This window comes from Lontra canadensis, unplaced genomic scaffold, assembly GCF_010015895.1.
Source record: "Lontra canadensis isolate GAN:19392208 unplaced genomic scaffold, GSC_riverotter_1.0 scaffold83, whole genome shotgun sequence".
NCBI lineage: Eukaryota > Metazoa > Chordata > Mammalia > Carnivora > Mustelidae > Lontra > Lontra canadensis.
The window spans coordinates 8620284-8644037 of NW_022631077.1; the positions used below are offsets into that span (position 1 = coordinate 8620284).

A 23754-nucleotide genomic window follows, 5' to 3' on the forward strand; every position below is an offset into this window, starting at 1 on the left:
CAAATCCATCATTAAGGCAGCCTGCTCTTAAAATACATGGTACCAACAACACCGAGACTTCTGCGACTCCGTTTCTTTCCTTCTTTCCTTCCTTCCTCCCTCCCTCCCTCCCTTCCTTCCTTCCTTCCTTCCTCCTTCTCTTTTCAAGCATGTGTTTATTCGACACACATTTATTGGACACCTAAAACGCTTCATATATCCATTGCCAGCTGATCTTTTCAGGCCAGGCGTACATTTGTATTTTATTTTCATTTCCAAAAATCTGCCTCAAGTTGAGCAAACTTGGGCTGAAGACACAGGGACCCACTCGCAGTGCTTGGGTGTCCCAGCACCTGCCAGCCGTGCGTCCCCGGAATTGAGGACATCGTGTTTTCAATTTTCTTCAATAAAGCGATGAATCTGGCAATTTGCTGGCCTGCTTCAGCTAAACAGAAAGGACAATTTGAGAAAGATCATAGTTCAGGCCCAGTCAGACGGAAACGATTGAAAACAGAGAGCTGGCCGCTATGTTTCCCCAATGCAGCTTGCTGTCGCAGTTTGACTGACAAACTGACTTTTTTGAGGTGCTCGTGCCCATTTCAGTCAGAGTTTATTGAAGGTGATTTTGATCTTCTCCACGAGGCCACAGCAGTGGCCATGCCATCTGTCACCTTGATTGCATCGTGGATTCTCTGGAGAGAGCGCCATGGCTTCTGATCATTTACAGATTGTGCTGCTCTCCCCTCCATAAGGACCACATGCACAGAGCCAGATGGTGAACATGCACGCTTATTATAAGTCTTTATCTCCGTGCAGGAAGGAGAGGAACCATTAGGTCTCCCTCAGGAGCTCTGCTCCTCTCTACCATCATGCTGCTCCTCAGCAAATACAGTCTTCTTCAGCTGTCATCAGCCTACCTCTGAAAATTAAAAAAATAAACAATAATTCCATCAGCCAAGGCCAGGAAATCCAAGACCAGACCGCAAGGCAATCCCCCCTTGCCTTGCCTTCCTTTCTTTTCTCTAACCTCCCACTGGCCTGACTGTCAGCACAAGGTAAAAACAAGTGTGTTTGCAAATGCATCATTAATGTGTTGATTTTTTTTTTTTTTTAAAGAGGTCAGGAGGGCCTGCCGCTTGGAAATTGAGCAACGTGATCCTATTTTCTGGTATTGGGATCATGGCTTCCACTGTATTGCCCTCATTCTGTTCCACATAAGAAGTTGGGGTTCACTTGATGTATATTAAAATTCTATGTTGTTGTTCTAAAATAACGCCAGGAAGAGGACCACCTGTGTGTCAGATGTAAGGGACGTCAGTGCTGGTGACCGAGCAAGAATGGAAAACCCCAAGGACAGGGGAACTCTAGAAAAAGTCCTTTTAGTAAATTCTCCGTGGGGAAAGAGATAGAACGCGGGAGGCTGCGGGCGCGTCTGGAGAGCGGACCGAGCGCAGCTCAGAGATCCAAGCGACAGCTGGTAAAAATGTGGGTCTTCTCCCAAACCACCTCTGTCACTGACGGTTAGGGATTCCAAGGGGGTCCAGAAGAAACCAAAGTGGAACTGTAACACGTGCAAAAAAATAAATACTGACAAATGAAGTACACATTAGTTGTAAATGAGGAGATTCTCAACTTTCTGGTTTTATAGGTGTAACTTACATAGAGTAAAGCACAGACTTCTTAAATGTAGGTTTTGGTTTTTGCATATAAATACGCCACCGAGGTCCAGATGTAGGACATGTCTGTAACTCCAGCAGCAGCAGGCTTGTGATTAATTAATTAATTAATTAATTTTAAAAAGTGTTTATAAGCCAATTCACTAAGAAGCCCACGTCCTCTATCTGCATTCCTTTTACCATAAAACATACACTCCAGCTGAGAAGTCTCTTCTCACCTGCTTTCTCTCCCCACCTCAACGCCCGCTGTCTCTTTCTCCCTCCCTCCCTCTCTCTCTCTCTATCTCTGTCTCTCTTTCTCTCTCTCACACACACACACACACATAGAAGAGAGAAGGAAAGAGAGTGGGGATTGGCCTTTGCCACCAGGAGACCCCAGCTCTGTAGGAAAGCCTCTACCAGTGAGCAGCTGTATGCAGAAAGCAGATGAAGGTTTCCAGTGACCCATAACCTTGAACTCTCACCTACATGGGTCATTCATTTCAAATAACTGCCATGTTAACCCAATGGTTGCAATTACTGAAATCCAATATCTTTGCTCAGACACTAAATCTAAGTGATCCTGGAGCTCACTAAGTCACATAATCTCTTTTGGTTTAGGTTAAAATAGCATAGGCTTTCTCTCTCTGGAAATGCTAAGTTGAGACCATCTCCTACACACCTGGCTCTTCCAGAAGTATCAGCCTTTGTTGGGAATGCAGGATAAGCTATAACAGAGTAAGTGTTAAAAAAAAAAAAAAAAAAAAAAAAAAAACAAAGAGAAATCCCACTGGAGAGTGCCAGTGTGCATGCACGCGTACACGCGCGCACACACACACACACACGCCAAGCTGTTTACACCTCCACATCTCCTCAAAAAGTAATTGAGTCCAAATCACTTCCTAAACCAAGTCTAAAAGTTATTTCCCACGTTTAGGTGACATATCGGGGACCTTTCCAGTATATATTTGAACAGAAGATAATGTATCAAACAGACCAATTTCATTTTTGTAAGCCTATCATTTATAAACCCATCAACTTCCATGATGGTATGGCTTTATTTACTTTTTCTGTGAACTAAAACAACTGTTCTTAACAGAATAAAGTTACTAGCAAATATTTTTAGAGGAAGAAATTTAGTGTGGTTTTAATCCAATGCAAATGTTTTTTCAGAGGCGAAGTTTATGATACACTCCTATTCTTAAACTAGCTTTTTTTTTTTTTCCCCACTTTGGGGCATGAGGAAATGTGTGCCCATAACGCTGTGTGAGGATGTGGGTGTGTGCAGGAAATGTATGGATTTGATAGGCTTGTGTGCTCGCTATACTTGAGATAGTTTGCAAATGGTAGTTAAAAAACACAAACAAGAAAAAAATTAGTCATGCCTATCTAAAATAATTCCTGGTGCCTGAACATAGTCTCAAATAACTAAGCATATGGATTTTTTAAAAAAAATAATCATCATTCTCCCCAGTGTTTATCATTTTTCTACCCAGCATAGATAAGAAAGAGAGTGGAATTACCTCTACCTAGTTAAACAGATGATCTGGATCTTTGTGACATCACACTGTTCTGTAGTTTTGGCATAAAACCATTTATAGAGATGCACATTGAAAACCAAATCACCAAGTACAGTTCACTCTCTCCAAAAGGAAGTAAGATAATCAGAAATAATAAAGTACATTTGGTTAAAAATAAAAATGTGGTTTCATAAAGTGAAAAAAGATGACCAAGGTCCAGGAAAAGGAAAGGGAAACTAGGTTTGATTACTTAGCGTGAATGAAAAGTGCTAAGAGAGAAGAAGACTTCCTGGCCCCCAGGTGAGGAGAAGATAATCCTGAAAATCTAAAACATGGACTGTTTCAATTCTGAGTTCTGGTTATGTCACTTCTAGTAAGGCTAGGATCAGAAGCTCAGTGCACTGCGCCCCAGGCCATGGCTTCGTGTTCAGGTGCAAGGAGAGGCCACGAGGTCATGGAATCAGGCTGGGATGAAAATCCAGCCTTTTTACTTGGCCTTGTCCTTGGACAGGTTGTTCCCTTTCTCCCAGTTGCATATCCTCTCTCTGCCATGAGCAAAGCAATTCCAGTCTCCCAAGTGAGGATTCACGGAGATGAACGAGAACACATCTCACATGTGTCTGGCATGTACTAAGCCTGGAAAGCTTTGTAGGACTGAAATGAAACTAGCACAAACATCACTATTTCTGGTAAAAGATGGGGCTGCAAACACATACCCAGAGCAATAATGAAGATTATTAGGTGTCAGCATAGAAATCATATTTTGTAAAGCAGCCAGAACTGTAAATGCATATTTGATGGCAGAAAAGTGGGCAGGGTGATGAGAAATAGACGTCCCACATCCAGTTCTAGCCTCTGCCTGCTGTATAGTTACCCTGTGACCTTGTGCACCTCACTTAAGTTCTCTGTGTACGGTTCCTCCACCTGAAGAAGGGGACCACAATGAGGAACCTACCTCAGGGTCAAATGAGCTCATGGAGAGAACGTGTCTGGCACACCGTACCCATTATAAAATTTAGCCAGCGCCCCAAAGCCTCCAAAGGCTGTGAGATCGTAGCTTGTGATTTCATCCTTTGCTAACTTTTGGCTATGCCGCAGCCATAAAACCTTATTGCAGCTCCAAAGCCCAGGAAACTGACCAAAATTCATTGTTCAATTTTATTGGCTGCTTTTGGTTTCCAGTGTTTACTAAGTTGGAACTCTTGTTTATTTTATTTCATTGCTACAAACCATACCTATAAACTTACCAAGCTGTGTCACATCTCATACCCACATGGACACACAGATACATACAGACACACACAGACATACATAGTCTTTGGACAGGGTGGGGGTGCCATCCTAACCACAGCCAGAGTACAACAGAAGAGTGACATTGTTTTGGACTCACAGGACTCAGATCTTGGTCTTCATTCATTTCTTCACCTTGGATAAAGCCCTTATTCTCTCTGTACTTACAGAGTAGGTCTGGGTATGCCTTTTTACTTCATGGGGTTGCTATAATCTGTGAAGGGACTTTAAAACAGCTGAAACACAATACGAATTTCAATATCAGGCATTGGTATTCCATATTAAAGACAGCATCACCACCAAACATTAATGAGTCGTATACAGATTAATGAAAATTTTGTAATTATTGTATAACTGTCAGAAATGAGATTCTAGTTGAGAAGCAAGAACATCAAAATCTAGTGCCTTCTGAACCACAAGGCCGATGTGGAGCTATATCTAAATTCTGCTCCCAGAGGTCTCAGGGGTTCCTGGATCAAGTGATTTTGATTAATAGAGTGGACGAATAGGGCTCACATTTTAATTTTGTTTCTTCCTATCTTTGAGAATATTTCCAATATTACATTGTCTATCCCCCAAATAGCATAATACCCAAATGAAAGTAAATCCAACCAAATCTGCTTAACTCAGGCTGCTTTAAAATAAGAGTTCCTACAATGGGACATTTGGTCCCAATCCTGGTTTAATATGTCTGCAGTACAAAGGGTCTTTGCTGCCTCTTGTTCCTGCAGAAAAAAAGGAGCTTATTAAAATAAATGTAGACTAGAATTTAAGCTCCTAATAGAAATGGAAAACAATAATTATTATTGTATATTAGTATTAATAATAAACAACAGACCTACTTTTCAGGATATTTCTTATTCTTGCACTATAATTTAAGTCAAGAACATTCAGATTTCAAGGATTATTCACATGAATGCAAAAAAAAATGGAAATAATTTTTTCTCAAAAAGTTCAAGAGATTCTTTTAAAGAATGATATGACAATAAAAAGGGAGTTCTAAAAATAAATTCAAACAACCCATAACAAATAAAGTAATTCAAATCAAAGTAGCATTAGAAAACATACAGGCACATAACCTTTCCTTTTTTCTTTCCGTCATTAGGCAAAGTAAGCCTCAGAAACTAATTGATTGTGATTTAAAAAGTAAGTCTTTTAAAATAATAATATTGTAATGTGTCAACTAAAATCGGTGCACATAAGTCCACATGTTCGTGTGTACACGCATGCACATGTGTATGCGTGCACGTGTGCATAAGTGTGTGTCTGCTCAAGCCAAGTTCAACTAGCAGGCAGGGATCGCATGTCTCATCTTGTGAATGGCATTAGATATCTTGTTCAAAATCTCTGATTAATCTGATTAAGCTAGTGAGTGAATAATCCTTTAATCCTCTCAAGAATACAGTTTATGTCTGCTGAGTGTCAAATTTAAGACGAGTAAGCTGTAAATACTAAAATTTCAGGGAAAGAAAGGCAAGAAAGGGAGCGACCCAAAGTCAAACCGTGTCGCCTCTTTTCTGGATTCTGTCTTTTGTGGGTGACCTTCTCGGCTGAAATGAGAATGAGAAACATTAGGAAAAATAATAAATCATCCTCCAGCGGTGGCTCTGCGGCGGGGAGCGTATCAGTCACCGAGGACCAATCTGCTAGCATGTGCTTCCCTTTCCCCAACCAGTTTAATTATAAATTAATGGCTACTGCCTTTCACTTCTCATTTCATTCTGAAGCAGAAATGCTTAAAACCAGATATTTATTCTGGAGTTGGAAAACTATCGCTGAAGCTGAAAATGGCTAAATATTTTTGCAGAATCACACAAACAATTAAAAAAACAAACAAAAGAAAACAAAAAACAGGAAAAGGAACATCCTTCCTTTAAAATCCCAATCAGAGGACACACTTCAGGAACTGTTACTGCATTTAGAATAACCGGGAGTTTGGGGTCAAATGAACTGAGGTGCCTTGATGCTGCTTTATCATTGAGCACCAAATTTACATAAGAACAATAAGGTAAGAGAGTGTGGTGAGGTGATTAGAGGAGGATGGTGGTGATTCTTTTGCTGCCCAAGGAAAATAAAGAGTAAACCAAAAAAATTATTTTAAAACCAATTGGCTTACTTGCTTACTCGTTTAGGCATTTGACCATCTACTTTTTTTTTTTTTTTTTTTTTTTTTGGTCTTAAATATGGTTGAATACTCTTCTCCATTTCTGGGGCACCTGGGGAGCTCAGTCAGTTAAGTGTCTGCCTTCAGCTCAGGTCAGGATCCCAGGACCCGGGGATGGAGCCCAGTGCTCAGCAGCGAGTTCTCCCTCTGCCCCTCCCACCCGCTCTGGGCGTGTGTGTGTCTCAAATAAATAAAATCTTTTTAAAAAATACTCTTCTCCATTTCTGTACAAAACAACACCAAGATTTTGCTGCTTAAGATCTCTCTGTAGAAGCTATAGTGATTGCACCGGGTATGGTTTCCAGGCCCTACCTCCCTGCCCTACCTCCCTGCCGCCCCACTCTTTTTTCTGTAATACATTTTCAGTAATACTGATACACACATCAATATGTAATGCAATATATTGACTGCCTACTTTTTTTTTTAAGAATTGTATTTATTTATTTGACTGACATCATTCGTAGGCAGAGAGGCAGGCAGAGAGAGAGGAGGAAGCAGGCTCCCCGCTGAGCAGAGAGCCTGATGCCTGGCTGGATCCCAGGGTCCTGGGATCATGACCTGAGCTGAAGGGAGAGGCTTTAACCCACTGAGCCACCCAGGCGCCCCACTGACTGCCTAGTTTTAACTGGAATCTACACATATCATCCAAATCACAAGTTTATAATGTCTGTAGTCTGAAATGTGCTGTGAATTTGCCTGAAACATTTTTTGGGTCAGTTGTTTATAAAAACCATCCCCTGCCCCTAAAAACCTTAACTAGTATCTGCTAGAGGGGCAAAGGGCAAGACTGCTACATGTGATTAATTTGCCGCTCAACTACTTTTTCATTTACTAATTTAACAAGAGTCAAAGGGATCTGATCTAATTAAAGTACTGGCTCACCCTTAAAAGCAGAAAGTCCATATTATCCCTTAATTCCTCATGATGTGAGGAAATGAGGCAAGGGAAGAATCCGTCCCAGCCTGTGTAGCGCCACAGTCTGAGAAGTGAGGTAGAGATGAGATCAGCCCATCCTGCTCTTTCCTGTTTGGGTTGTGGTTGTAGCCTCTACTCATCGACTTTTGCAATGAAGACTGAAAAACCTGGAGAAACTGGGTGCTCAGTAACCAGACAATGGAGGGAAGCAGGTGGAGAAACCTTCTCCTGACTTTCTCTATGTTTGCCTGAATGGAAGTGCTGTATGTCTAGGTTTGCCCCAAATGTATGGAGGTAAGACAGGTGGTGAGAATCTTCTGGCCCCAGCACAACTAGCCATACCCTCAGCCAACTGCATTTCTCACCCCAGATTCTGCCAATCTCTGTGAGTAAAGCTTTCAGTCCTGCTAACTTCAGCATCTTTCTGTAATGTCAAACATCTGGCACCATTTAGTAGTTTGGGTCCTTTGTTTTTACTAAGGTAGGTAAAAGTCTCATATCTTTGGCCCATGTGTTTAGCTCTGTCTTCCTGAATACTCAGTGGTAATAACTTCTGTAATTTGACTTGCTACATTATTTGTCACCCCCATGGACATTTAGACTCTTACTAGCTTTAACCAATCTACCTTTGACTGTGAAGTTCCCCCCAGCACCCTAAGCTGGAGATGAGTTAATGCCTGATTTTGAAGGGCAGGGCCAATGCTTAGGCCTTGAAGACCACACACCTCATCACAGCTTCTAGAATGAGAGGGACCCAAAGTCAGAAGGGGAGGTTTAGAATTTTCTGCAAACTCTCTTGTAAGATGTTAAAGAATGGACTGGAAGGCTGAGAATAGTTTTCAGCCACCTCTGTCAATAAATTGTGCAGTTGAGTGAGTGCCTGAAGATGAATCCCATACTGGCAACAAATTATAGAATGACTTTGTGCTTTTTGTTCAAATAATAAGGGCTTTCTTAAACTCCAAAGAATAGTGTTTACCAACTATGTAAGATCATTTCTGAAATTATTTTATAATGAACCTAATTATGAACAAATATATAAGGAATATGTGTATAAACTGTGCCATTTATATTTTTTTTCATTTTCTACAGATCCTCTAATTTACTGTCTTTAGATCTTGTTCTCACCTTCTCGTAGTCACTCTTACTCATATTACAGGATAACAGACACACTTTTGCCTTTACATGGCATGCAAGTTAATATAGCCCTCTCTTTTGCTGTTCATTTACTAATTCACCCAACAAATGCCTACTGAAAGTTTGTAAGCACATGGACATAAGGAAGCTATTTGAAATGATGAATGGGAGGTGGGATTGAAGACGACAATGAGAAGATGGTGAACTCACTTACTCCATGGACACATCAAATCTACAGCTACATACTGATCACTTCCCTCTGAAAACTAGTGGAACTGCTTCTCCACAACAAAGGATAAAAGAACTACATTAAGATGACTAGGAGAGGTAGAGACAAACTCTCACAAAAATCCCACCCTCTGCCTCCGTAACGAGAGATCTCACAAGTCTGGCACTTATCCCAGAGAAATGAGGGGAGGCTCCCCCCAAACAGACACCAGAACCCTAGGGAGATATGCCCCCCAAAATGTCTCGCTTAGGAAATCAATGGGGCTGATGTCCAAAAGATCCAAAGTGCCCTAAGAAACTGAAAGTTTATAATAAAAATACTTGTGGGCAGTCTCACTAGCCTTAGGATCTGGTGAAAAGCACTGACTTGAAAAAAATGCCTCAACTGTACGTAAAGGAGATTCATTTTTGGATCTGGAGCAATCTGCTGTAGGGGAAAGGGACAGTTGGAGTGCTCTCCAGGGATGGAAGCACTGGTGGATGCCATTTGTGTGCTTCCCACCTACCCCACTAGTAGCTAGTGGTGTCTTCAGGCACAGCACCCTCCGCAGCCTCACTGAGTCAGGAAAGGGTGAGTGGACATGACACTGTCTTGCTGCCTTGCCAAGGCCAGAGAGCGGAGGCAGTTATAGATCACTACTCCCAGGCTAGAGCAAGTGAGCAAGTGAGCAAGTGAGCACCAATGATCATAGCATTCTCACAGTTGGTTACTAAAGTCAGTGAGCATGGGCAGTTGCAACACTTACCATGTGTCATGTCTGGGGCTGGCAAACAGGAGCAGCCATGGCATTCTTCAGGCTCTATCCTGAGGCAAGCATATACCCACAGTTAGGGTACTCTCATGCAGCATTGCTGAAGTTCCCAGGCCTGTCAAGACAGTCAAGACATTTTTCCACTGCCTTTTCTGAAGCTGGTAAGTGTGTCCCACCCCTACACTTTCCAACTGCCCTACTAAAGCCAGCAGGTCCACATAAACCAGACAGAAGATGCTATTGTTTGCCTGGCTCAGGTGGCCAAGGGGACTGGAGTTACTGCACTTCAAGAGATTTTAACAATCAGAAAGATGGTCTTGGCAGGCCACCACCCCCAGCCAGGCCACCATCCCACCACCACCCCAGACTGAAACAACCCAGACTTCCTGTGAAAAGGCTATTTATTTATCCTGTATCTTCAGCCTAAGAGGCAGAATTCAGTTTTCACATACATCTAGAAGCTATGGAGGCACTCCTAGGGAATGTAAGCAAAGTGACACCATCTTGGCACATTCCCTTGGCCAATTCCTCCCAGAAAGGAGCTTACATACACATCTGGACCCCTGTTTTTGCAACTGTCACCCAGGACTAACCTCCAGATCTCCTGGTCAGGAGGCCATTAGGGTTTATAATTTGATCCCACAGGACTGTATATATTTGCATATTTTAAAAGCTGCTGCCTAAGGGTCTGGCTTCTCATCAGCCTGAAACTAGGTGCTAAATGGGATTCCTCCCTTTGGAACACTGACAGGTCTTGGCACACCCTCAGCAACAGGAACATATCAAGAACAAACCAGGCTGTTGATTAAGAGGTAAAATGTGATATCAAAAACAAAATATGAGGGGTGGAGTAAAAATGTAGTGTTTTGGAATGTATTCAAATTTAAGTTGCTATCAACTTAAATAGACTGCTATATACATAGGATGTTATATGTGAACCTCAGAGTAACCACAAATAAAAAACTTACAGTAAATACACAAAAGAAAATGAGAAAGAAATCTAAATATAACACTGGAAAAACTCATCATACCATAAGGGAAGAAAGAAAAAGAAGAAAGGAACTACAAAAATAGCCAGAAAACAATTTTTAAGATGTCAGTAAGTACATACCTATCACTTACTACTTTAAATGTAAATGGACTAAATTCTCTCATCAAAGGCTATGGCTGAATGCATAAGAAAACAAGACTCATCTATGAATTGTCAACCAGAGACTCACTTCAGAGCCAAAGACACACACAGGCTGGAAGTGAAAGGATAGAAAAATATATTCCATGCAAAGAAAATGAAAACTAATGAAACTATACTTATATCAGACAAAATAAACTTTAAAACAAAGACTGTAATAAAAGAAAAAGAATGCCATTACATAATGATAAAGGGGTCAATCTAGCAAGAAAATACAATATTTATAAATATATATGCACCCAACATAGGGGCATCAAAATATATAAGCCAAATATTAACAGACAAAGTGGAGAAAGAAGAAAACTGGAAAAAACACAAAAACTTGAGGATTAAACAATATGCTACTGTACAGTCACTGGGTCATCAAAGAAATCAAAGCAGAAATTTAAAAGTATTTAGAAATAAGTGAAAATAGATATATGACATACCAAAATCTATGAGTATGTCATACAGCAAAAGTGGTTCTAAGAGGGAAGTTCATAGCAGTACAAGCCTAGCTCAAGAAATAAGAGAGTTCTAAAATAATCTAAATCTACACCTAAAGGAACTAGAAAAAGAAGAATAAGTGAAGCCCAAAGTTAGTAGAAGGAAGGAAATAATAAAAATCAGAATGGAAATAAAGAGACTAAAAAGATAACAGAATCAATAAAACTAAAATCTAGTCCTTTGAAAAGATAAACTAAATTGATAAACCTTTAGATAGACTCACCAAGAGAAAAAGACAGAGGACTCAAATAGAGAAAATCAAAATGAAAGAGGAGAAATTACAATTGATATCACAGAAATACAAAGAATCATAAGCAAACAATTATATGCCAACAAACTGGACAATCTAGAAGAAATGGACAAATTCCTAAAAACACAATCTTCTAACACTGACTCAGGAAGAAATAAAAATAAATTGAATAGGTTGATTATTCGTAAGAAGATTGAACTGGTAATCAAAAGCCTCTCAACAAACAAAAGTCCAGGATCAGACTAGTGAATTCTACCAAACATTCAAAGATTTAACACCTACCCTTTTCAAAATCTTCCAAAAAATTGAAGAAGAAAGAACACTTCCAAACTCATTTTACAAGGCCAGCATTACCCTGATATCAAAACCAGACAAAAAAACAAACAAACAACACACACACACACACACACACACACACACACACACAAATTACAGGCCAATATTCCTTATGAAGACAGATGCAAAAATCCTTAACACAAAATATTAGCAAATTGAATTCAACAATGCATTAAAATGATTATATGACATGATCAAGTGGAACTTAATTCAGGGAAACGAGGATGGCTCAACATTTGCAAATCAATCAGCATGATACACCACATTAACAAAAGGAAAGATTAAAACCATATGACCTTCTCAACAGATGCAGAAAAAAACATTTGACAAAATTCAGTATCTATGATTTAAAAAAAAAAAAAAACTCTCAACAAAGTGGGTATAGAAAAAATGCACCTCAACATAATAAAGCCCATTTATGACAAACTCACAGCTAATATCATACTCAATAATATCAAGGTGAAAAACTTAAAACTTTTCCTCTAAGGTCAGCAACAAAACAAGGATGCCCACTATCCCCACTTTCATTCAACATAGTATTGTTCAACATAGTATTGGAAGTGACTTTATTGCCTCTAGTCCCCTACCAACCAGCATGTAGTCAAATGTTTCTGAAAGGAATAGAAAACTGGATTTCATCACCTAGTTTTGATTCTCAATTTTATGTTTTACCATACACTTGAACAAAATAGCATAAAAAATTTCAAGAATTTCATTAGATTTATTAAAATTGGAAAAATGAATAATGCCGTTGTTGGCCAAACGGGTGTATTGCCAGCTGGCTTAAGCATAGACTGGGGCAGACCTTCTGGAAATAACTTGGTAGTAGTACTTAGTTAAATTAAATGTTCCTTATGACAAAAAGTATTCTTCTTTGGATACAATTCTCAAAAATACTTTTATACAGTGGAGGGCATCTCCCATGATATTTATCACAGTGTTGTTTATAGTGATGGGAAGCAATCATGGAGCCCATCACTGGTAGACAGGTAAAACATAGTGAATGCCAATTATAAAGTATTCTGCAGCAATTAGAAACAAATAGCTGGATGTTTACATAGCTATATAGATAGGTCTTAGAAACAATAGGCCATAATGATAAAAAAGAAAATAGAATGATCTAACATAATAATATCCATATAAACTAGAATGCATGAACTAATGTCTTATAAAAATATACAAAAACAAAAAGATACCATCAAACACAATAATATGACTGCTTGTAATAGGAAGAAGAACATGAATGGCAGTGAGAAATTGAGAACTGGGGAATAAATGAGATAGATTGATGGATAGATGATAGAGAGATAGACAGATGACATAAAAGTGAGTCAGCCATTTGGTTGAGAGAAGCCTATACAAACTAATGATATGGTGTCATGAACTAAGATATATAATTAACAACTTTTTGAACTTAAAATCCAGAGAGAAACTTAAACAGTCTAAGAAAACTGCTAAGTTTCTAGGGCGATAACATATTATTGATGTGGCACACTCCAGATTGAGATTAAGTCTAAACAATGAGTTGTAGTGTTGCTCAACCTTCACTCTGGCTATAAGACATATTTACCATGAGCATCATGTCTGCCTCCTTGAGATGTCTGTCAGTAACCAGCCAACAGTGAGAGCCTAGAATGGGACCAGTCCACTGGCTTAGCATCTTCGGCAGAGGAGACAAAAGCTGCTGTTAGATAGCAAGCTGGAGTGAGACAGCCACTAGCAGAGAGTAAAGACATCTTAAGGTAATATCCAATAGTCTAGTCCTTCAACAGAGCCATAGCACATTGCAAACTGCAGTGTCTGGCAGTCCAACCTAGGCAACTGGACAAGTCATAGTTCTAGAAAAGCTCAGCCTTGGCAGCCTGGGCAAACCCAAGAGTAGCCTTCACATGTATGAACATAAAGCAGACTTCACTCTCATTCCTTCTAGCCATTCACCCATATATATTCATAGTTTCAAGTCTCGAGATCACATAGAAATGAAAACATTTGACAACATTTGAAATAATTCATCCTTCAAAAGAGTCCCTCTTAGAGAACTCATATGCAGATGGAGGATTAACAGTCCAGAGCTAAATTGTCCAATATGGCAGCCACTACCCACATGTGGCCACTGAACACTTGAAATATGGCTGATTCAAATGGAGATGTGGAGACCTAGTCTGATAAAAGAATGTCAAATATCTCATTAATAATTTTTATATTCATTAAATGTTAAAATGATATTCAGGAAATAATGGGTTAAATAAAATATGTTATTAAATTACTTTCACCTGTTTCCACTTTTTTTGAAGTAGGTAGTAGTAAGTTTTAAATTACATCTGTGGCTCACCTTCTACTTCTATTAGACAGGGTTGGTCTGGGGATTTACATGTTGATTTACAGCTTCTCTTTCAGTTTAATAAGTGAAACTGAAGCCTTACTATTTTCCCACAAAGGTGTTAAATTCTCTCTTCCAGATGCTACTCTTCAAAATCATGTTTGGTCCCCTAACATTTCTTATTGGTGGTGATTCCCACTAGAAGTTTCTGGCCTTTTCTATGTTTTTAATTCTATCTTTTAGTCTAAATAGAGCATGATCAAATCACAACAGAACAAGAGGTCCACATAGGTTGGGAATAGCCTGCAAATACCGTGATGATCATCTAAATTACATTAGAGTTGCTCAGGTCTTTTGTGCCAAGATAACTTGTAGGATCCAGAAGGTCTCTTCTAGGCTTCTACTTGCAATCCTGGCATGAAATCTCACTGACAATCAAAGATAGAAAAGAAATGAAAACAATCCATACCCAAATATGTCATTTTCCACCATAAGGGGAAGTCGGGAAATGGAAATCATTCACCTCTTATTCCCAAGAGTCAATGTGATAGAAAATCAAGATTTTTAAAAACAAGATACTCCTTTAAAATTAGGGGGGTGGAGGCAGCTTTACTTAGTAAAAATATGGCTTGTGGAACTGAAATCCTGAAATGTCACTAAAGACCTTTATTAACTTGGGAATAAAGCACCTTTTCTAGTTTGATTATTACCACATAAATATATCACCACTCTTTATTATTATTATTATTATTATTATTATTTTCCTTCATTTGAGCTTGATCCCTGGAGTCAACCCTTAGTTGTCAGGGGACTTGTTGTAAGTAATGGTCATTTGTGTTTCATAATTATCTTGAATCAACACAATTAGTTCCACATTCTGCTGTTTTCTTCCTAAGGCATCTGTAAACATTTTTTATACAATTCCAGCAAATAGCTTTTGGCAATAATTAAATTTTTCTAATTAAAAAAAAAAAGTAAAGTGATCCAGGATAGCTATTTTAAATGCGCTTTACAGGCCCCTCCAAGTGTATTAGAAAATATTCTTCAAGATGCCAGGAGATTTTCTCTTTCAATTATCAAACATAGTTCCACAATTTAGAATGTCTTTGGTCATGGTTTTAACATGGTTAAATCAACACAAAGCCTGAAGGACATTCAATTTTTTTAAAAGTACTATATTTGAATAGTGTTTTAAATTTCCTGGGAAAATTTTTATTCATTTCACAAAAAAAAAATGTATTGAACACCAACTACGTGCAAGGCAATGGATGTGATGGTGTCAGATTTTTCATGTGTATCAGAACTACCTACTTAGTACCTTAGCAACTCTGATTCAGTGAATAAAAGCTAATCCCAGTAATGTGCACCTGTAACATGTACCCAAGATGATTCTGAAAGAGGGGGGGACTCAAACTCCCACTTTTGAGAAGTACTAAGAGCTTCAAATTCTGTCCCTTACTCTTGAGAGAGGTGTGGAATACGAATGCTCCTCCCTGAAAATCAAAGGTGGTTATGTGTCTCATATAATTTCAGTAAAACTAAAATGATCTAAATGCAGTGGTCCTTCCTCACCTGCAGCTGTGATAGTATGTGTAGGAAGAAGGTGGAAAGGTGGGTGTCATTTCTAAAAAGTCTACTTTGGATTTCTAAAAAGGCTCTCTTTAAGAACCGCTCCTAAAATAATATTCTCTAACAGGTTCTTCATAAATAGGCAAATCTCCTACTGAGTGATAAAATCTATAAACAGGGACTAAGCATGGAAAATGCCTTCTCTTCAGGCCACTTCCCCGAAAGCATTTAGAGCCATCTGGAGGGTGCGGCCACCAAAACAGGGTCACTGAACACAACCAGTGTGCTGTGCTCTCTCCTAAGCCCCGAGTCCCTTCACCGATGCCATATTCAGATACGTGTTTTGTTTTGTCTTGTCTTGTTGTTCTGGTTCCCCCAAGGAATAGATTTGGCAGATTTTAAATAGTGTAATTACGGGCTGACAAGGGAGGTTTTTCCAGTGTTCTGAGGCCTGAAAACATAAGCGGTGCTGCCTGCCCATAGTCTAGAGACCTAGGGAGGGAGAGAACATGGCCTTCTCTCACAAAAGTGAAGGCAAAGGGCTGGGCATTGAAGGCTCATCCTTGTGACGTAATAGTGTGGGGTCAAAGTCCTTCTCTATTTGTCACTCTGAGTTCTAACAGGATCCAAACTAGAGAAGATGAAAATCAGAGAATATGAATGAAATACCAGCGTATACCAGTATCAGTAATGGGGTATCACTAAGTATCATATATCATGGCAGTGTATCAACAAAACTTGAAAGATTAAAATCAGCAAGCCCCACCCTTGCCATAATGAAGAACAGCACCGATCCCACCTCAGGAATAGAAATCTCTGGCCTCAGCCTATTAGGATGTATTTCCCACCATGGATTCAGCATCCTGTTTGAAATTACAGTATTATTTTCTTTAATTTCCCCCAAATTAATCTCCAGTAATAAAAGGTAATTTCCTTATCCACATTTGGCAATTGTGAGAACATTTAGCCACTTTCAAGTCAGGTGTTGGCACTGCAAGGAAAAGACACGAGGTAGTTAAAAATTTGAAGAATATGTCAATTGGTAAAATTAGATAAAAAGTTACGCTGTGTTCTGCCCTACATTTGGACTATCGCAAGTGAGGCAAACTTTTCTAGGCAAACTGCTGAGGACTGCCAATTTAACAAGCTGTTCCATGCTGCAAGGGACATATTTATGGACATACTTTCAACAAGACGTACCTAGTGCTACCAAGCTGTGCTGTACTAAAGAGCAGAAAGAATCAGAATGATAGATGAAAAAAAAAAAAAGGATTTCACACATGGGTCTTATTAAAATCAGATCAAGTATTCTGAAATTTACAGGCAAAAATATTTAAAATAATGACAAGGTTGTTGCCATGATCTCAGGAGAAAACACCCAGGAAACATAAAAGATAAGATTGACACAGCATGTTTAGCTCAGGCTGTTGTACAACAAGTCTCTTGGAGAGAGAGAGAGGAAAAGCCAAACTACATTGTGAATCTTCTCATTTTTAATTAGTTGGGTCAACATGACTCGAGTGCTTTTCTCATGGATGGTTTTCAATATAAAAATCACTGTTCACAAAAATCTTTCAAAAAAAGATTGATTTCCTGTCTCTTTATCTTTTGACGGTCCAAAAGTCACCTGAAATGACTACTAGTACTATGAGTACTAGCACTTACTTATTTTGAGAAGCCATTGGCTATTCCCTATGATAGCACTTTCTTATCCTTGGGAGTGTGTTTGGGATACTGATGAGTCAGACTGTGCTCTATTTAAAACTTGCTACCTATTTCTATTTCTGGAAGTGGAGCTATCAGATCAACTCAGAGCTCATCTTGTTTGTTCTGGCAGGGGGAGGGGGAATCATTGCTCTGGGGAAAGAGTATGAAAGAATTGTTGGGGGGTAGTTTGACAAGAACCTGGCATGAAGCTTCTTTGATGATTGGCACTACCCTTCACACATACATTCGTTTACATCCATCCATTTATTTGATCCAGAACCCTGCAGGAGAATGACAAACAGGACCAAGAACGTTTTACTTTGATAATCAATGTCATTCTAGCATTTTGGATGGTCACAGGTGTCTGAACACATTTTTACCACAAAGGGCCAGGTAGTGAATATTTTAGGCTCTGTAGTCCACAGGGTATCAACATAGGTCCTCCACTCTACTGTGTCAAAGCCGCCATGGAAGCTATGTAAACAAATGAGCATGGTTGTGTTCCAATAAAACTTTATTTACAAAAACAGTAGCGGGCTGGATGTGGCCCCGTTGGCTGTAGTTTGATGACCCCCTGGACTAAGGTGAGTCCAACAGAGGCTGCCTGCAGGAGAAACAAAAGGACTCCTGAGGAGGAAAGGAGAGTCCGTAACTGCTGACCCAACTCTAGAGTCAGGATCACTGGAGAGGACGACTGGCCCTAGGCCCCAGAGTGGTCAAGACTCAATTCCCTTCTGATGGTCACTCTGGAGCCAGTGCATCCCCAGGGCAGGGCTGTGGGTGTGAGGACTTAGATTGCTGCTTGCACAGGGCTTTAACCTTGGTAGGCTCTGGCCTCCTTGGGCAAGCTCTACTCCTCCCTTTCCTGATCCTCATATGGAGAAACCACCAGTGACCCCATGATGGTCTTGGAAGAGCAGTCTGTCTATAGTCACGACATCAGCTTCTAAACCTGTGGGGTTTGCTGATGATGGCAGCAAGAGCAGCAGAGAAAGGGGCTCTTCTGCAATTTGACCAGATGTTCGAATTTCGCCCTTTGTAAATTGATGTATTTATGGAGCTCTTTGGACTGAGCAGGTTCCTACATGTCTTAATTTTCTCATGAACACCACAGGGAAAGAGGAAATTGGATGACATACAGTTAATATCATTTGAATAACAAAATAAATGTGACCTCCTCCTCTATCCTAACCTGATGAAGGGGCGGCATTGACTATAGTTATCAATTAACACTACAAACCGGGGGAGTGTCTCCTCCTTGTTCTTTGGACAAAGGTGTTAAGCTGGCGAGACCCATGGATTCAGATTCTCTCCCAAGACAAGGACTGTGATGTAATCATTAAAAGTCTACCTAGATGGAAATGAGAATAACTCAATGGATAAAAAAAAATCAAGGTGAGTTAAAAGAAAGTTGGGTTCAGTTACAGAAACAAATCATTTCCACTAGTCACTCCAGACAAGGAGACAAATCAGGATTTTATTTGATATTAAAAAGAGTTTAATATTAAAAATAGTTTTCTTCATATTTTTATACACTTTAGAGTCTTCCCATTGCTTATTCATGTGCTGCTTTATTTTATCCTGAGAACAATGTGTGAGGCAGGTGGAAACAAGTGCTCATATTACTGCCAGGATTTTTTCAGACATAACAATTATGACCCCCCTCAAAATGTCACTGAACTGCTTAGGGTTCCAGAAGAGCAAGTGTGGCTGTACTGGTCTTTATCCCAGTCTGTTTATTTTGAATACCATGTTCTCCACCCTAGCCTCCCCAGTACCTTTACTTGTACAGCCTCTCAACCAAGCCACATCTGTCCTGGTCAAAGGGGGCCTGGGAGGTGGGCAACAGAGCAACTCAGATACTCACTGCCCACATCTCTTGGCTGAGATGAGTTGCCTGGTATTGTAGCCACCTAGTAATGACCTGTTCACCTCAGCCTAGTTCTTATTCTTGTTGGAATAAGGTAGAAAGCATCACAGAAGAGAAACTGGAGGTCACAGAGCATACAACTAGGAGATGCACAATTTTGTGGGAACAGTACCAAGAAGATGTCCAGCATATACTGTGAAACCTTGGGCAAGTTACTTGCCTTCTCTGTCCTCAATTCCTTTATCAGTAGGATAATGAAAGTCCCTACTTCAAAGACATGCAGTACAGGTGAATTGACTTAAAAGGTATAATGTGCTCAAAGCGATGCCTAGTAGACTGTTAAGTGCCAGGAAAAAGTAAGAGACACAGACACAGAATGGTGTCAAGGAAAGAAGTCTTGAGCAAGAATCAGAAAAAGGAAGGAATCTGGTCTGGATAGATGTGACCAAAACCAAGCTGTTTTACCTCTGGGCCTCCTATTTTCTCCTCTGTGAGTAGGAGAAAACACTCTCTATCTAAACTGTTGTAGAGAAGGGCTGGGAGTGCTTTGTAAAGTACTGGTCAAATGGTAAACTATGTTGGTAATTACCTTCTTTTTGAGGGACTTGTACTACACAGTGCAATTTTAGGACTATGAAGCAGAAAATGTCAGAAAGTGATTTATATAAAATGTAAATACAACCTGCTCACCCCTTCTTAAAATTCCTTCCATCACACTTAGAAAAAAAAAAGAAAAGAAAAGAAAAGAAAGAAATGTCATCATCTGCCCCATCTCGAGCTGTCAAAATCCCAAGCATACAGAGTATTCCAATAATTGCCACCATTTATCAAGTCTTCATTCTGCGCTTGGCCCAGGGAGTTGCATGGATTACCTCATTTAATCCCCATGGAAATGCAGTAAGTATAACTAACCTAGTTTTACAGATGAGGAATCTAAAACTTACAGAGGTTAAATCATCTGTCCCATGTCCCATGTCAATCTGTTCCATGTCCCATGTCACCCAGCAAATAGTGAAGCCGATTCAGTCCAAGTCCCTGTGGTCACAAGGACCGTGACTTTAACCAACCACTCTACATGATCCCTCCATTAAAAGGAATCTCTCCCGGGGCACCTGGGTGGCTCAGTTGGTTAAATGTCCTCCTTCGGCTCAGGTCATGATCCCAGGGTCTTGGGATCTAGCCCCACGTTGGGCTTCCTGCTCAGCAGGGAGTCTACTTCTCCCTCCCCTTCCCCCTCCCCTCACTCTCTCTTTCAAATAAATAAATAGTATTAAAAAAAAAAAAAGACTCTGCCCCTACTCAGAGATGATACAGTACTTTGCTCAGATTCTTTTCAGAGGAATACAATTCTATCTTGAGTTACGATTTTTTGTGTGCATACCACAGCTTAACTGCTGGTTTACAGGCGTCCCAGAAATGGAGGATAAGCTTTTGCATCTTTGAACATACCCTAGTTGCCAAGCAGGTGTCTGGGTATGGGTGGGCTAGCAGCAGGACAAAGGGCCAAGAACAAAGTCTGAACTTGCTTGAGCTGCCTTACCTGAGAATGAGGTGAAAAATCCCTACTTCACAGGTTTGCTGTGAAGGTTGTCAAATGACAAAAGTCATGTGATTTAATAACAAGCCTGATACCCTTTATTCAGGGGACGACAATGCACCACAGATTGGAGGAGTTCATTGCCTCACAAGCAGAGGGATTTTGGGTGAGAGCAAGTTTCACTGAGCATTAGAAGCAGCAGCATGGATACAAGGCATGACTGACGAGGAGGCCAGGGATTTCCTTATTGGGCTAGCAGGGCCTATTTTCTAGGGTAAGTTAAGCTAGCTAGAGCTGAGCTGGAGGATTACGACTGGTGGGTGGTAGGTTTCCCTGCCAGTGAAATGTTTCCACTAAGTGTAAGCTGGCCGGGGTTTAGATTTGTGATATGGGCCGGGTTACTGGGGTGGTCACATCATTTTGTGGTTCCAGATATTACCTTTGTCAGGGCCTATTAAGAGAACCACTTTAAAAGCACTGTGCAGGGGCGCCTGGGTAGCTCAGTGGGTTAAAGCCTCTGCTTTAGGCTCTGGTCATGGTCCCAGGGTCCTGGGGATCGGAGCCTGCTTCCCTCTCTCTCTGCCTGCCTCTCTGCCTACTTGTGATCTCTGTCTGTCAAATAAATAAAATCATTAAAATAAATAAACAAATAAATAAATAAAAGCGCTGTGCAAACCACAGAGAGCTACCAACGTGGTCACAGTTCAAGTTGATTAAAGTCATACTGAAATCAGAGTGGTTCGTGGGATACACTGGCTCTTCACCAAGAAGAGGTAGAGGCCATAGGGATATAAACACAGATGGAGAACCACCCGGACTACCTGCCCAATTTCCCTGGCAGGCAGAATTTTAAGGAAAGCAATGAACAAATAAGTAATAGTGAAGAAGGAGAAAAAGGTGCAACGGAAGACAAAAGTACCAAGAAGGGGTTACAGTGCTAAGGTAATTGACCACCACCACCATCACCACCACCACCCCCACAACCCCCCCACCCCCCCACCCCCTGCCACAGCAGGTGGGCGGTCTGCCCATAACTTCCCTGTGCCCCTACCTGATCTGCACCTACTGCTGGGTTATGGAGGAGCGATTTTTGTAGTTCATCTGAAGCCTCCCCCAACCAGAAAGTGCTACACAGGTGTGAGGTGCTGGTGCATCACAATGGCCTCCTCAGTGGGAAAGCCCAGCCTGGGTCAGCCCCTTCCAGGAGGCCTGTCAGAACACCAAGGTCATTCATGGGAGATGGGATTTACTATCAGGGATTCAAGCTCTGCTGTGGCATATTTTAGTTCTAGAAACAACTCCAGGTGACTTCTGTGAGAGACTGACTATATTCATCAATTCTTAATAAAGTTTCCACCAGGTTTACCAAGGGAGCTTTAAATGGGGAGAACAGCTTGTTTCCTTGACAGCAAAAATCGACAGGTTTTTTTTTTTTTAAATCTTTTATTGTCTGTCAAGAATTCCATCGAAATAATAGATGCCTAAAAACACAAGGAAACAGCATGCGGGTTTTTTTGTTTTTTGTTTTTTTTGTTGTTGTTGTTGTTGTTTTTCCTTCCAACTTTGGGGTTTGCTTACAAGGAGACTGACAAGAGGAAGGAGGAGGGTTTCAGAAATGTGAGCGGTGGGCTACAAAGACCCTCAGAGCCAATGGGGGACAAGTTATGACTCAAAACTTGCCTTTCCCCAAGTCAAGGAAGTGTTTGCAGCCTTAGGACCAGCAGCTTGCTGGGGAAGCGGGAAGGCAGCATTTCAAAACAAAAAGAGACAACAAACAAACACTGCAGAAAGGGCTAAACCCCGGCCCAGGCAAGCAGCTCAGGACCCGGCCCTGATTTCGGCCGCTCTGGGGGCTCCGTGCAGCCCCCAGAGCAGCGCCCCGCCGCGCGGGCCTTCGGCCCAGGCCCAGGGGCTTCCTCCAGGCCGGGGTTTCTGTCGTGGGCGCGGGGTCTGCGGCTGGCTCGCCCCGGAGCTGTGAACTCCTGCGTTCGCCAGGCCCATCGATTATTAATGAGCCATCGTTAAAAGACTTGCCGGGGGAGGCTCCAACTGATTTTCCCACTCTATGGAGAAAACAAAGAGGATAGAGGTGGAAGGGGGACTGGGAGGGGGAGTGCGGGGCGCACTGGGGAACTAGGCGAAAATGCAGCTTTCAAGTTCAAAAAGCTTATTTTGCATGAGAAAACACACGGGGACGCGAGGATTGGTCGTAGGCATCCCCCCTCCCCCATCTTTAATATCTGCTCAGCAAAAAGTCAGGATTAAAACCATCGGCCTCTGGGACACCTTAAAAAAAAAAAAAAATCCCTTTCTTCTGTGTCCTTATGTACAAGGGTAAAGACCAGCTTTCTCTGTCCAAGTCGGGAGTGCTGAAGGGAGAGCAAGCAGTGGGGCGCCCAGCCGGAGCCTCTGTCCTCTGCCTGTTCCCGATTCCATGGCCTGAGGCGATGGTTTGCATTTTTAGGACAACAGCCGGCTATCGGCAAGCAGGAGACCTCTCGTCAGGCTTCATTACTGCACACAAAATGACACGATCGAGCCTGTGGTCACAACTGCGCTTATGAAGCGCTGCGAAGCCATTGCCTCTCCCTGCAAACCCAACCGTCTTCCTCTGCCCACACCCACCCGGACGGATGGCCCCAAACCTGAGCTCTGCTTCTGTGCGCGGCGCCTTACCTTGGGACCCAGCGCTCCCGCGGGATATCGGGCTTTACCACCTGGCTTGCTGGTTAGCTGATACATTTCCAGAGAGACAGAGAAGAGCTGTATTTGCCCACTGAACTTTGTAATTCAACACGTTCTTTCCCTTCCTTCCCCTCTGGTATGTTTCCTGAGGCAGAGGCTCCGTTG

At 41.2% G+C, this 23754-nt stretch overlaps 1 long non-coding RNA gene across 2 annotated transcripts; it reads right to left on the bottom strand.

The window, feature by feature from the left end:
* Positions 1-157: 157 nt before the first annotated feature.
* Positions 158-23754, bottom strand: LOC116882327. 2 transcript variants are annotated; one of them, XR_004385628.1, is made up of 4 exons: positions 23581-23754; positions 9635-9755; positions 4545-4680; positions 158-898 (listed from the first exon to the last, which is right to left on the bottom strand). It is a non-coding gene; the product is annotated as an uncharacterized LOC116882327 (long non-coding RNA). The 2 variants fall into 2 exon arrangements; XR_004385627.1 differs by lacking the exon at positions 4545-4680.